Source organism: Opisthocomus hoazin, unplaced genomic scaffold (genome assembly GCF_030867145.1).
Source record: "Opisthocomus hoazin isolate bOpiHoa1 unplaced genomic scaffold, bOpiHoa1.hap1 HAP1_SCAFFOLD_110, whole genome shotgun sequence".
Lineage (NCBI taxonomy): Eukaryota > Metazoa > Chordata > Aves > Opisthocomiformes > Opisthocomidae > Opisthocomus > Opisthocomus hoazin.
Genome location: NW_027448773.1, coordinates 152,501 through 165,000, shown reverse-complemented (window position 1 = coordinate 165,000; position 12,500 = coordinate 152,501).

Below are 12,500 nucleotides of genomic sequence, written 5' to 3'. Positions count from 1 at the left end.
CCGTCTCTCAGTCTCTGTCTCCCCCTTCTGCCGCGGGGAAGCGCCCGCCCCTTGCCGGCGGGTGGGCGGGGCGGGCCGGCTCGGGTTCCGGTTGCTAAGCAGCAGGGTGGCACTCGTTGACCCCGGGCGCCGCTCCGTCTGCCGATGGGCGGGCCGGTGCTGGCTCTCAAGAACTTTTTGTAACTGTTTCCCTGCTCTGCTTTGGTTTTGTTTTTTTTTCTCGCCCACCGTCAGAACCGATGCAGAGTAAGAAAGCCTTCAGCGAGACAGTCCGGCCAAGCTTAGCGCCTTCCACTAGATACGGCGAAGTCTCGGAAACGGGGGGTGGCGAGGGGAATTTCAGGCGCGCGCCGCCTCCCCCCTCCTGCACCACCCCCCCCCGCAAGCGACGGGAAGGGGCGCCGCTTTCCATCAGCTCGGCTGAAACGCCCGAGGACGGGGCGGCGTCTCTGTTTCAAAAGCGGAAAAAGAAATAAAAAAGCAACAAAAACCAAAAAATTCCCGCCGCCCCACCCAACCCACCCCCGTGCAGGCACCCCTGCAAACGGGCCTCCGGCACGGCCGGCCTGCCGCCCCCAGCCACCCCCCGCAAGCCCCCCCACCGCCGCCCCGGCTGAGAGAGCACAGGCAGCCCGCCGCCGCCCCTTCCCACCCCGTGCAGGCACCCCTGCATACGGGCCTCCGGCAGGGCCGGCCTGCCGCCCCCAGCCACCCCCCGCAAGCCCCCCCACCGCCGCCCCGGCTCAGAGAGCACAGGCACCCCGCCGCCGCCCCTTCCCACCCCGTGCAGGCACCCCTGCATACGGGCCTCCGGCAGGGCCGGCCTGCCGCCCCCAGCCACCCCCCGCAAGCCCCCCCCACCGCCGCCCCGGCTCAGAGAGCACAGGCAGCCCGCCGCAGGCCCACCCACCCCGTGCAGGCACCCCTGCATACGGGCCTCCGGCAGGGCCGGCCTGCCGCCCCCAGCCACCCCCCGCAAGCCCCCCCACCGCCGCCCCGGCTCAGAGAGCACAGGCACCCCGCCGCCGCCCCTTCCCACCCCGTGCAGGCACCCCTGCATACGGGCCTCCGGCAGGGCCGGCCTGCCGACCCCAGCCACCCCCCGCAAGCCCCCCCCACCGCCGCCCCGGCTCAGAGAGCACAGGCAGCCCGCCGCCGGCCCTTCCCACCCCGTGCAGGCACCCCTGCATACGGGCCTCCGGCAGGGCCGGCCTGCCGCCCCCAGCCACCCCCCGCAACCCCCCCCACCGCCGCCCCGGCTGAGAGATCACAGGCAGCCCGCCGCCGGCCCTTCCCACCCCGTGCAGGCACCCCTGCATACGGGCCTCCGGCAGGGCCGGCCTGCCGCCCCCAGCCACCCCCCACAAGCCCCCCCACCGCCGCCCCGGCTGAGACAGCACAGGCAGCCCGCCGCCGCCCCTTCCCACCCCGTGCAGGCACCCCTGCATACGGGCCTCCGGCAGGACCGGCCTGCCGCCCCCAGACAACCCCCGCAAGCCCCCCCACCGCCGCCCCGGCTGAGAGAGCACAGGCACCCCGCCGCCGCCCCTTCCCACCCCGTGCAGGCACCCCTGCATACGGGCCTCTGGCAGGGCCGGCCTGCCGCCCCCAGCCACCCCCCGCAAGCCCCCCCACCGCCGCCCCGGCTCAGAGAGCACAGGCACCCCGCCGCCGCCCCTTCCCACCCCGTGCAGGCACCCCTGCATACGGGCCTCCGGCAGGGCCGGCCTGCCGCCCCCAGCCACCCCCCGCAAGCCCCCCCCACCGCCGCCCCGGCTCAGAGAGCACAGGCAGCCCGCCGCAGGCCCACCCACCCCGTGCAGGCACCCCTGCATACGGGCCTCCGGCAGGGCCGGCCTGCCGACCCCAGCCATCCCCCGCAAGCCCCTCCACCGCCGCCCCGACTGAGACAGCACAGGCAGCCCGCCGCCGGCCCTTCCCACCCCGTGCAGGCACCCCTGCATACGGGCCTCCGGCAGGGCCGGCCTGCCGCCCCCAGCCACCCCCCGCAAGCCCCCCCACCGCCGCCCCGGCTGAGAGAGCACAGGCAGCCCGCCGCCGCCCCTTCCCACCCCGTGCAGGCACCCCTGCATACGGGCCTCCGGCAGGGCCGGCCTGCCGACCCCAGCCACCCCCCGCAAGCCCCCCCCACCGCCGCCCCGGCTCAGAGAGCACAGGCAGCCCGCCGCCGGCCCTTCCCACCCCGTGCAGGCACCCCTGCATACGGGCCTCCGGCAGGGCCGGCCTGCCGCCCCCAGCCACCCCCCGCAACCCCCCCCACCGCCGCCCCGGCTGAGAGATCACAGGCAGCCCGCCGCCGGCCCTTCCCACCCCGTGCAGGCACCCCTGCATACGGGCCTCCGGCAGGGCCGGCCTGCCGCCCCCAGCCACCCCTCCGCAAGCCCCCCCACCGCCGCCCCGGCTGAGAGAGCACAGGCAGCCCGCCGCCGGCCCTTCCCACCCCGTGCAGGCACCCCTGCATACGGGCCTCCGGCAGGGCCGGCCTGCCGACCCCAGCCACCCCTCCGCAAGCCCCCCCACCGCCGCCCCGGCTGAGAGAGCACAGGCAGCCCGCCGCCGGCCCTTCCCACCCCGTGCAGGCACCCCTGCATACGGGCCTCCGGCAGGGCCGGCCTGCCGCCCCCAGCCACCCGCCACAGGCCCCCCCACCGCCGCCCCGGCTGAGACAGCACAGGCAGCCCGCCGCCGCCCCTTCCCACCCCGTGCAGGCACCCCTGCATACGGGCCTCCGGCAGGGCCGGCCTGCCGCCCCCAGCAACCCCCCACAAGCCCCCCCACCGCCGCCTCGGCTGAGAGAGCACAGGCACCCCGCCGCCGGCCCTTCATACCCCGTGCAGGCACCCCTGCATACGGGCCTCCGGCCGGGCCGGCCTGCCGCCCCCAGCCACCCCCCACAAGCCCCCCCACCGCCGCCCCGGCTGAGACAGCACAGGCAGCCCGCCGCCGCCCCTTCCCAGCCCGTGCAGGCACCCCTGCATACGGGCCTCCGGCAGGACCGGCCTGCCGCCCCCAGACAACCCCCGCAAGCCCCCCCACCGCCGCCCCGGCTGAGAGAGCACAGGCACCCCGCCGCCGCCCCTTCCCACCCCGTGCAGGCACCCCTGCATACGGGCCTCCGGCAGGGCCGGCCTGCCGCCCCCAGCCACCCCCCGCAAGCCCCCCCCCACCGCCGCCCCGGCTCAGAGAGCACAGGCAGCCCGCCGCAGGCCCACCCACCCCGTGCAGGCACCCCTGCATACGGGCCTCCGGCAGGGCCGGCCTGCCGCCCCCAGCCACCCCCCGCAAGCCCCCCCCACCGCCGCCCCGGCTCAGAGAGCACAGGCAGCCCGCCGCAGGCCCACCCACCCCGTGCAGGCACCCCTGCATACGGGCCTCCGGCAGGGCCGGCCTGCCGACCCCAGCCACCCCCCGCAAGCCCCCCCACCGCCGCCCCGACTGAGACAGCACAGGCAGCCCGCCGCCGGCCCTTCCCACCCCGTGCAGGCACCCCTGCATACGGGCCTCCGGCAGGACCGGCCTGCCGCCCCCAGCCACCCCCCGCAAGCCCCCCCACCGCCGCCCCGGCTGAGAGAGCACAGGCAGCCCGCCGCCGGCCCTTCCCACCCCGTGCAGGCACCCCTGCATAGGGGCCTCCGGCAGGGCCGGCCTGCCGCCCCCAGCCACCCCCCGCAAGCCCCCCCACCGCCGCCCCGGCTGAGAGAGCACAGGCAGCCCGCCGCCGCCCCTTCCCACCCCGTGCAGGCACCCCTGCATACGGGCCTCCGGCAGGGCCGGCCTGCCGCCCCCAGCCACCCCCCACAAGCCCCCCCACCGCCGCCCCGGCTGAGACAGCACAGGCACCCCGCCGCCGCCCCTTCCCACCCCGTGCAGGCACCCCTGCATACGGGCCTCCGGCACGGCCGGCCTGCCGCCCCCAGCCACCCCCCACAAGCCCCCCCACCGCCGCCCCGGCTGAGAGAGCACAGGCAGCCCGCCGCCGGCCCTTCCCACCCCGTGCAGGCACCCCTGCATAGGGGCCTCCGGCAGGGCCGGCCTGCCGCCCCCAGCCACCCCCCACAAGCCCCCCCACCGCCGCCCCGGCCGAGAGCGCACAAGCAGCCCCTGCCGCCGCCCCCCCCCACCCCCCCCCCGGTGCGGGCACCCCTGCATACGGGCCTCCGGCACGGCCGCTCCGCTGCCCCCCCCCACCCCGCCACCCCCCCCACCGCCGCCCCGGCCGAGAGCGCACAAGCAGCCCCTGCCGCCGCCCCCCCCCCCCCCCCCCCCGACTCAAACCTCAATCTTCTCGGAAAAGAGGCCCCGTCCCCAGCCTACCTCAGCGCAAGGCTCCCCGCCTGCTCCTCGACCCCGTCTCTCAGTCTCTGTCTCCCCCTTCTGCCGCGGGGAAGCGCCCGCCCCTTGCCGGCGGGTGGGCGGGGCGGGCCGGCTCGGGTTCCGGTTGCTAAGCAGCAGGGTGGCACTCGTTGACCCCGGGCGCCGCTCCGTCTGCCGATGGGCGGGCCGGTGCTGGCTCTCAAGAACTTTTTGTAACTGTTTCCCTGCTCTGCTTTGGTTTTGTTTTTTTTTCTCGCCCACCGTCAGAACCGATGCAGAGTAAGAAAGCCTTCAGCGAGACAGTCCGGCCAAGCTTAGCGCCTTCCACTAGATACGGCGAAGTCTCGGAAACGGGGGGTGGCGAGGGGAATTTCAGGCGCGCGCCGCCTCCCCCCTCCTGCACCACCCCCCCCGCAAGCGACGGGAAGGGGCGCCGCTTTCCATCAGCTCGGCTGAAACGCCCGAGGACGGGGCGGCGTCTCTGTTTCAAAAGCGGAAAAAGAAATAAAAAAGCAACAAAAACCAAAAAATTCCCGCCGCCCCACCCAACCCACCCCCGTGCAGGCACCCCTGCAAACGGGCCTCCGGCACGGCCGGCCTGCCGCCCCCAGCCACCCCCCGCAAGCCCCCCCACCGCCGCCCCGGCTGACAGAGCACAGGCAGCCCGCCGCCGCCCCTTCCCACCCCGTGCAGGCACCCCTGCATACGGGCCTCCGGCAGGGCCGGCCTGCCGCCCCCAGCCACCCCCCGCAAGCCCCCCCACTGCCGCCCCGGCTGAGAGAGCACAGGAACCCCGCCGCCGGCCCTTCCCACCCCGTGCAGGCACCCCTGCATACGGGCCTCCGGCAGGGCCGGCCTGCCGCCCCCAGCCACCCCCCGCAAGCCCCCCCACCGCCGCCCCGGCTCAGAGAGCACAGGCACCCCGCCGCCGCCCCTTCCCACCCCGTGCAGGCACCCCTGCATACGGGCCTCCGGCAGGGCCGGCCTGCCGCCCCCAGCCACCCCCCGCAAGCCCCCCCACCGCCGCCCCGGCTGAGAGATCACAGGCAGCCCGCCGCAGGCCCACCCACCCCGTGCAGGCACCCCTGCATACGGGCCTCCGGCAGGGCCGGCCTGCCGCCCCCAGCCACCCCCCGCAAGCCCCCCCACCGCCGCCCCGGCTCAGAGAGCACAGGCACCCCGCCGCCGCCCCTTCCCACCCCGTGCAGGCACCCCTGCATACGGGCCTCCGGCAGGGCCGGCCTGCCGACCCCAGCCACCCCCCGCAAGCCCCCCCCACCGCCGCCCCGGCTCAGAGAGCACAGGCAGCCCGCCGCCGGCCCTTCCCACCCCGTGCAGGCACCCCTGCATACGGGCCTCCGGCAGGGCCGGCCTGCCGCCCCCAGCCACCCCCCGCAACCCCCCCCACCGCCGCCCCGGCTGAGAGATCACAGGCAGCCCGCCGCCGGCCCTTCCCACCCCGTGCAGGCACCCCTGCATACGGGCCTCCGGCAGGGCCGGCCTGCCGCCCCCAGCCACCCCCCACAAGCCCCCCCACCGCCGCCCCGGCTGAGACAGCACAGGCAGCCCGCCGCCGCCCCTTCCCACCCCGTGCAGGCACCCCTGCATACGGGCCTCCGGCAGGACCGGCCTGCCGCCCCCAGACAACCCCCGCAAGCCCCCCCACCGCCGCCCCGGCTGAGAGAGCACAGGCACCCCGCCGCCGCCCCTTCCCACCCCGTGCAGGCACCCCTGCATACGGGCCTCTGGCAGGGCCGGCCTGCCGCCCCCAGCCACCCCCCGCAAGCCCCCCCACCGCCGCCCCGGCTCAGAGAGCACAGGCACCCCGCCGCCGCCCCTTCCCACCCCGTGCAGGCACCCCTGCATACGGGCCTCCGGCAGGGCCGGCCTGCCGCCCCCAGCCACCCCCCGCAAGCCCCCCCCACCGCCGCCCCGGCTCAGAGAGCACAGGCAGCCCGCCGCAGGCCCACCCACCCCGTGCAGGCACCCCTGCATACGGGCCTCCGGCAGGGCCGGCCTGCCGACCCCAGCCATCCCCCGCAAGCCCCCCCACCGCCGCCCCGGCTGAGAGAGCACAGGCAGCCCGCCGCCGCCCCTTCCCACCCCGTGCAGGCACCCCTGCATACGGGCCTCCGGCAGGGCCGGCCTGCCGACCCCAGCCACCCCCCGCAAGCCCCCCCCACCGCCGCCCCGGCTCAGAGAGCACAGGCAGCCCGCCGCCGGCCCTTCCCACCCCGTGCAGGCACCCCTGCATACGGGCCTCCGGCAGGGCCGGCCTGCCGCCCCCAGCCACCCCCCGCAAGCCCCCCCACCGCCGCCCCGGCTGAGAGAGCACAGGCAGCCCGCCGCCGCCCCTTCCCACCCCGTGCAGGCACCCCTGCATACGGGCCTCCGGCAGGGCCGGCCTGCCGACCCCAGCCACCCCCCGCAAGCCCCCCCCACCGCCGCCCCGGCTCAGAGAGCACAGGCAGCCCGCCGCCGGCCCTTCCCACCCCGTGCAGGCACCCCTGCATACGGGCCTCCGGCAGGGCCGGCCTGCCGCCCCCAGCCACCCCCCGCAACCCCCCCCACCGCCGCCCCGGCTGAGAGATCACAGGCAGCCCGCCGCCGGCCCTTCCCACCCCGTGCAGGCACCCCTGCATACGGGCCTCCGGCAGGGCCGGCCTGCCGCCCCCAGCCACCCCTCCGCAAGCCCCCCCACCGCCGCCCCGGCTGAGAGAGCACAGGCAGCCCGCCGCCGGCCCTTCCCACCCCGTGCAGGCACCCCTGCATACGGGCCTCCGGCAGGGCCGGCCTGCCGACCCCAGCCACCCCTCCGCAAGCCCCCCCACCGCCGCCCCGGCTGAGAGAGCACAGGCAGCCCGCCGCCGGCCCTTCCCACCCCGTGCAGGCACCCCTGCATACGGGCCTCCGGCAGGGCCGGCCTGCCGCCCCCAGCCACCCGCCACAGGCCCCCCCACCGCCGCCCCGGCTGAGACAGCACAGGCAGCCCGCCGCCGCCCCTTCCCACCCCGTGCAGGCACCCCTGCATACGGGCCTCCGGCAGGGCCGGCCTGCCGCCCCCAGCAACCCCCCACAAGCCCCCCCACCGCCGCCTCGGCTGAGAGAGCACAGGCACCCCGCCGCCGGCCCTTCATACCCCGTGCAGGCACCCCTGCATACGGGCCTCCGGCAGGGCCGGCCTGCCGCCCCCAGCCACCCCCCACAAGCCCCCCCACCGCCGCCCCGGCTGAGACAGCACAGGCAGCCCGCCGCCGCCCCTTCCCAGCCCGTGCAGGCACCCCTGCATACGGGCCTCCGGCAGGACCGGCCTGCCGCCCCCAGACAACCCCCGCAAGCCCCCCCACCGCCGCCCCGGCTGAGAGAGCACAGGCACCCCGCCGCCGCCCCTTCCCACCCCGTGCAGGCACCCCTGCATACGGGCCTCCGGCAGGGCCGGCCTGCCGCCCCCAGCCACCCCCCGCAAGCCCCCCCCACCGCCGCCCCGGCTCAGAGAGCACAGGCAGCCCGCCGCAGGCCCACCCACCCCGTGCAGGCACCCCTGCATACGGGCCTCCGGCAGGGCCGGCCTGCCGCCCCCAGCCACCCCCCGCAAGCCCCCCCCACCGCCGCCCCGGCTCAGAGAGCACAGGCAGCCCGCCGCAGGCCCACCCACCCCGTGCAGGCACCCCTGCATACGGGCCTCCGGCAGGGCCGGCCTGCCGACCCCAGCCACCCCCCGCAAGCCCCCCCACCGCCGCCCCGACTGAGACAGCACAGGCAGCCCGCCGCCGGCCCTTCCCACCCCGTGCAGGCACCCCTGCATACGGGCCTCCGGCAGGACCGGCCTGCCGCCCCCAGCCACCCCCCGCAAGCCCCCCCACCGCCGCCCCGGCTGAGAGAGCACAGGCAGCCCGCCGCCGGCCCTTCCCACCCCGTGCAGGCACCCCTGCATAGGGGCCTCCGGCAGGGCCGGCCTGCCGCCCCCAGCCACCCCCCGCAAGCCCCCCCACCGCCGCCCCGGCTGAGAGAGCACAGGCAGCCCGCCGCCGCCCCTTCCCACCCCGTGCAGGCACCCCTGCATACGGGCCTCCGGCAGGGCCGGCCTGCCGCCCCCAGCCACCCCCCACAAGCCCCCCCACCGCCGCCCCGGCTGAGACAGCACAGGCACCCCGCCGCCGCCCCTTCCCACCCCGTGCAGGCACCCCTGCATACGGGCCTCCGGCACGGCCGGCCTGCCGCCCCCAGCCACCCCCCACAAGCCCCCCCACCGCCGCCCCGGCTGAGAGAGCACAGGCAGCCCGCCGCCGGCCCTTCCCACCCCGTGCAGGCACCCCTGCATACGGGCCTCCGGCAGGGCCGGCCTGCCGCCCCCAGCCACCCCCCACAAGCCCCCCCACCGCCGCCCCGGCTGAGACAGCACAGGCACCCCGCCGCCGGCCCTTCCCAGCCCGTGCAGGCACCCCTGCATACGGGCCTCCGGCAGGGCCGGCCTGCCGACCCCAGCCACCCCCCACAAGCCCCCCCACCGCCGCCCCGGCTGAGACAGCACAGGCACCCCGCCGCCGGCCCTTCCCAGCCCGTGCAGGCACCCCTGCATACGGGCCTCCGGCAGGGCCGGCCTGCCGACCCCAGCCACCCCCCGCAAGCCCCCCCCACCGCCGCCTCGGCTGAGAGAGCACAGGCAGCCCGCCGCAGGCCCACCCACCCCGTGCAGGCACCCCTGCATACGGGCCTCCGGCAGGGCCGGCCTGCCGCCCCCAGCCACCCCCCGCAAGCCCCCCCCACCGCGGCCCCGGCTCAGAGAGCACAGGCAGCCCGCCGCTGCCCCTTCCCACCCCGTGCAGGCACCCCTGCATACGGGCCTCCGGCAGGGCCGGCCTGCCGCCCCCAGCCACCCCCCGCAAGCCCCCCCACCGCCGCCCCGGCTGAGAGAGCACAGGCAGCCCGCCGCCGCCCCTTCCCACCCCGTGCAGGCACCCCTGCATACGGGCCTCCGGCAGGGCCGGCCTGCCGCCCCCAGCCACCCCCCACAAGCCCCCCCACCGCCGCCCCGGCTGAGACAGCACAGGCACCCCGCCGCCGCCCCTTCCCACCCCGTGCAGGCACCCCTGCATACGGGCCTCCGGCACGGCCGGCCTGCCGCCCCCAGCCACCCCCCACAAGCCCCCCCACCGCCGCCCCGGCTGAGAGAGCACAGGCACCCCGCCGCCGCCCCTTCCCACCCCGTGCAGGCACCCCTGCATACGGGCCTCCAGCACGGGCGACCCGCTCTGTCCGCAGGGAGGACAGGTCTACCCCTTCTGCCGGCAGGGAGGCCAGGTCTACCCGTTCTGCCGGCAGGGAGGCCAGGTCTACCCGTTTTACCTGCAGGGAGGCCAGGTCTACCCGTTCTGGCGGCAGGGAGACCAGGTCTACCCGTTCTGCCGGCAGGGATGCCAGGTCTACCCGTTTTACCGGCAGGGATGCCAGGTCTACCCATTTACCGGCAGGGATGCGCGGTCTACCCGTTCTGGCTGCAGGGAGACCAGGTCTACCCGTTTTTCCTGCAGGGAGACCAGGTCTACCCGTTCTGCCGGCAGGGAGACCAGGTCTACCCGTTCTGCCGGCAGGGAGGCCAGGTCTACCCGTTTTACCGGCAGGGAGGCCAGGTCTACCCGTATTGCCGGCAGGGAGGCCAGGTCTACCCGTTTTACCGGCAGGGATGCCAGGTCTACCCGTTCTAGCGGCAGGGAGACCAGGTCTACCCGTATTGCCGGCAGGGATGCCAGGTCTACCCGTTTTACCGGCAGGGATGCCAGGTCTACCCATTTACCGGCAGGGATGCCAGGTCTACCCGTTCTGGCTGCAGGGAGGCCAGGTCTACCCATATTGCCGGCAGGGAGACCAGGTCTACCCATTTACCGGCAGGGAGACCAGGTCTACCCGTTCTGGCGGCAGGGAGAACAGGTCTACCCTTTTTGCCGGCAGGGAGACCAGGTCTACCCGTTTTACCGGCAGGGATGCCAGGTCTACCCGTTCTGGCTGCAGGGAGACCAGGTCTACCCGTTTTACCTGCAGGGAGAACAGGTCTACCCGTTTTACCGGCAGGGAGACCAGGTCTACCCGTTTTGCCGGCAGGGATGCCAGGTCTACCCGTTTTACCTGCAGGGATGCCAGGTCTACCCGTTTTACCGGCAGGGAGGCCAGGTCTACCCATATTGCCGGCAGGGAGGCCAGGTCTACCCGTTCTAGCGGCAGGGAGACCAGGTCTACCCATTTACCGGCAGGGAGACCAGGTCTACCCGTTCTGGCTGCAGGGAGGCCAGGTCTACCCATATTGCCGGCAGGGAGACCAGGTCTACCCATTTACCGGCAGGGAGACCAGGTCTACCCGTTCTGGCTGCAGGGAGACCAGGTCTACCCGTTTTACCTGCAGGGAGAACAGGTCTACCCGTTTTACCTGCAGGGAGAACAGGTCTACCCGTTTTACCGGCAGGGAGACCAGGTCTACCCGTTTTGCCGGCAGGGATGCCAGGTCTACCCGTTTTACCTGCAGGGATGCCAGGTCTACCCGTTTTACCGGCAGGGAGGCCAGGTCTACCCATATTGCCGGCAGGGAGGCCAGGTCTACCCGTTCTAGCGGCAGGGAGACCAGGTCTACCCGTTCTGGCTGCAGGGAGACCAGGTCTACCCGTTTTGCCGGCAGGGATGCCAGGTCTACCCGTTTTGCCGGCAGGGATAACAGGTCTACCCGTTTTACCTGCAGGGAGGCCAGGTCTACCCGTTTTACCGGCAGGGAGACCAGGTCTACCCGTTTTGCCGGCAGGGATGCCAGGTCTACCCGTTCTGGCGGCAGGGAGACCATGTCTACCCGTTCTGCCGGCAGGGATGCCAGGTCTACCCGTTTTACCTGCACGGAGACCAGGTCTACCCGTTTTACCGGCAGGGAGGCCAGGTCTACCCGTTCTGGCGGCAGGGAGAACAGGTCTACCCTTTTTGCCGGCAGGGAGACCAGGTCTACCCGTTTTACCGGCAGGGATGCCAGGTCTACCCGTTCTGGCTGCAGGGAGACCAGGTCTACCCGTTTTGCCGGCAGGGATAACAGGTCTACCCGTTTTACCTGCAGGGAGACCAGGTCTACCCGTTTTACCGGCAGGGAGACCAGGTCTACCCGTTTTGCCGGCAGGGATGCCAGGTCTACCCGTTCTGGCGGCAGGGAGGCCAGGTCTACCCGTTCTGCCGGCAGGGAGGCCAGGTCTACCCGTTTTACCTGCAGGGAGGCCAGGTCTACCCGTTTTGGCGGCAGGGAGACCAGGTCTACCCGTTTTGCCGGCAGGGATGCCAGGTCTACCCGCTTCCGGCAGGGATGCCAGGTCTACCCGGTTCCAGGCAGGGAGGCCTCGTCTACCCGTTCTGCCGGCAGGGAGGCCAGGTCTACCCGTTTTACCGGCAGGGATGCCAGGTCTACCCGCTTCCGGCAGGGATGCCAGGTCTACCCGGTTCCAGGCAGGGAGGCCTCGTCTACCCGTTCTGCCGGCAGGGAGGCCAGGTCTACCCGTTTTACCGTCCGCCGGGTCCGTTGTGCCCGATGTGGCCGCCGGAGCTGCCGGCGGAAAGGGATGCCTCGTCTACCTCGCTCCGGCGGGACTTTGGCTCCACCGCGGTTCTGGCAGGTAGACGTCTTGCCCGGTTCTTCTTCGGAGCTGCCGAAGGGGTCGCTGCTTTGCGCTGCCTCCAGTTACGTCATGGTAAGAGTCGGCGGCGCTCGCGCGCCTCCCCGCTGGGGGAAGACGGTTCTCTTCGAGCCCGCCGGGGCCGGGGACCTCGCTGTCCGTATACTAGGGCAGAGGGCTGGCGCTCGCGGACCAGCGCCATCGAACCGCTGCAGCTACTCGCGGTTCAGCCGGCAGACTCGGGCGTTGCACGGCGGCTGTGGCCGTGGCCGTTCTGCCTCCTACCTATCGCGCACGGCGCTTCCGACTGCCAGAAGCCGCGCGAAGCCGCTGCTTGCCCGCAGGCTCCGGTGGCCGTTGCCGACTGGAGCGAGGGCTCCAAGAGGGGTTTCTCCAGGGCCGGGCCGAGACGGGCGGCGGTCGCCGGCACTCGAACGCTTGTCAGCCGCGGCTCAGCCGGCAGACTCGGGCGTTGCCCGGCGGCCCTGGCCGTGGCCGTTCTGCCTCCTACCTATCGCGCACGGCGCTTCC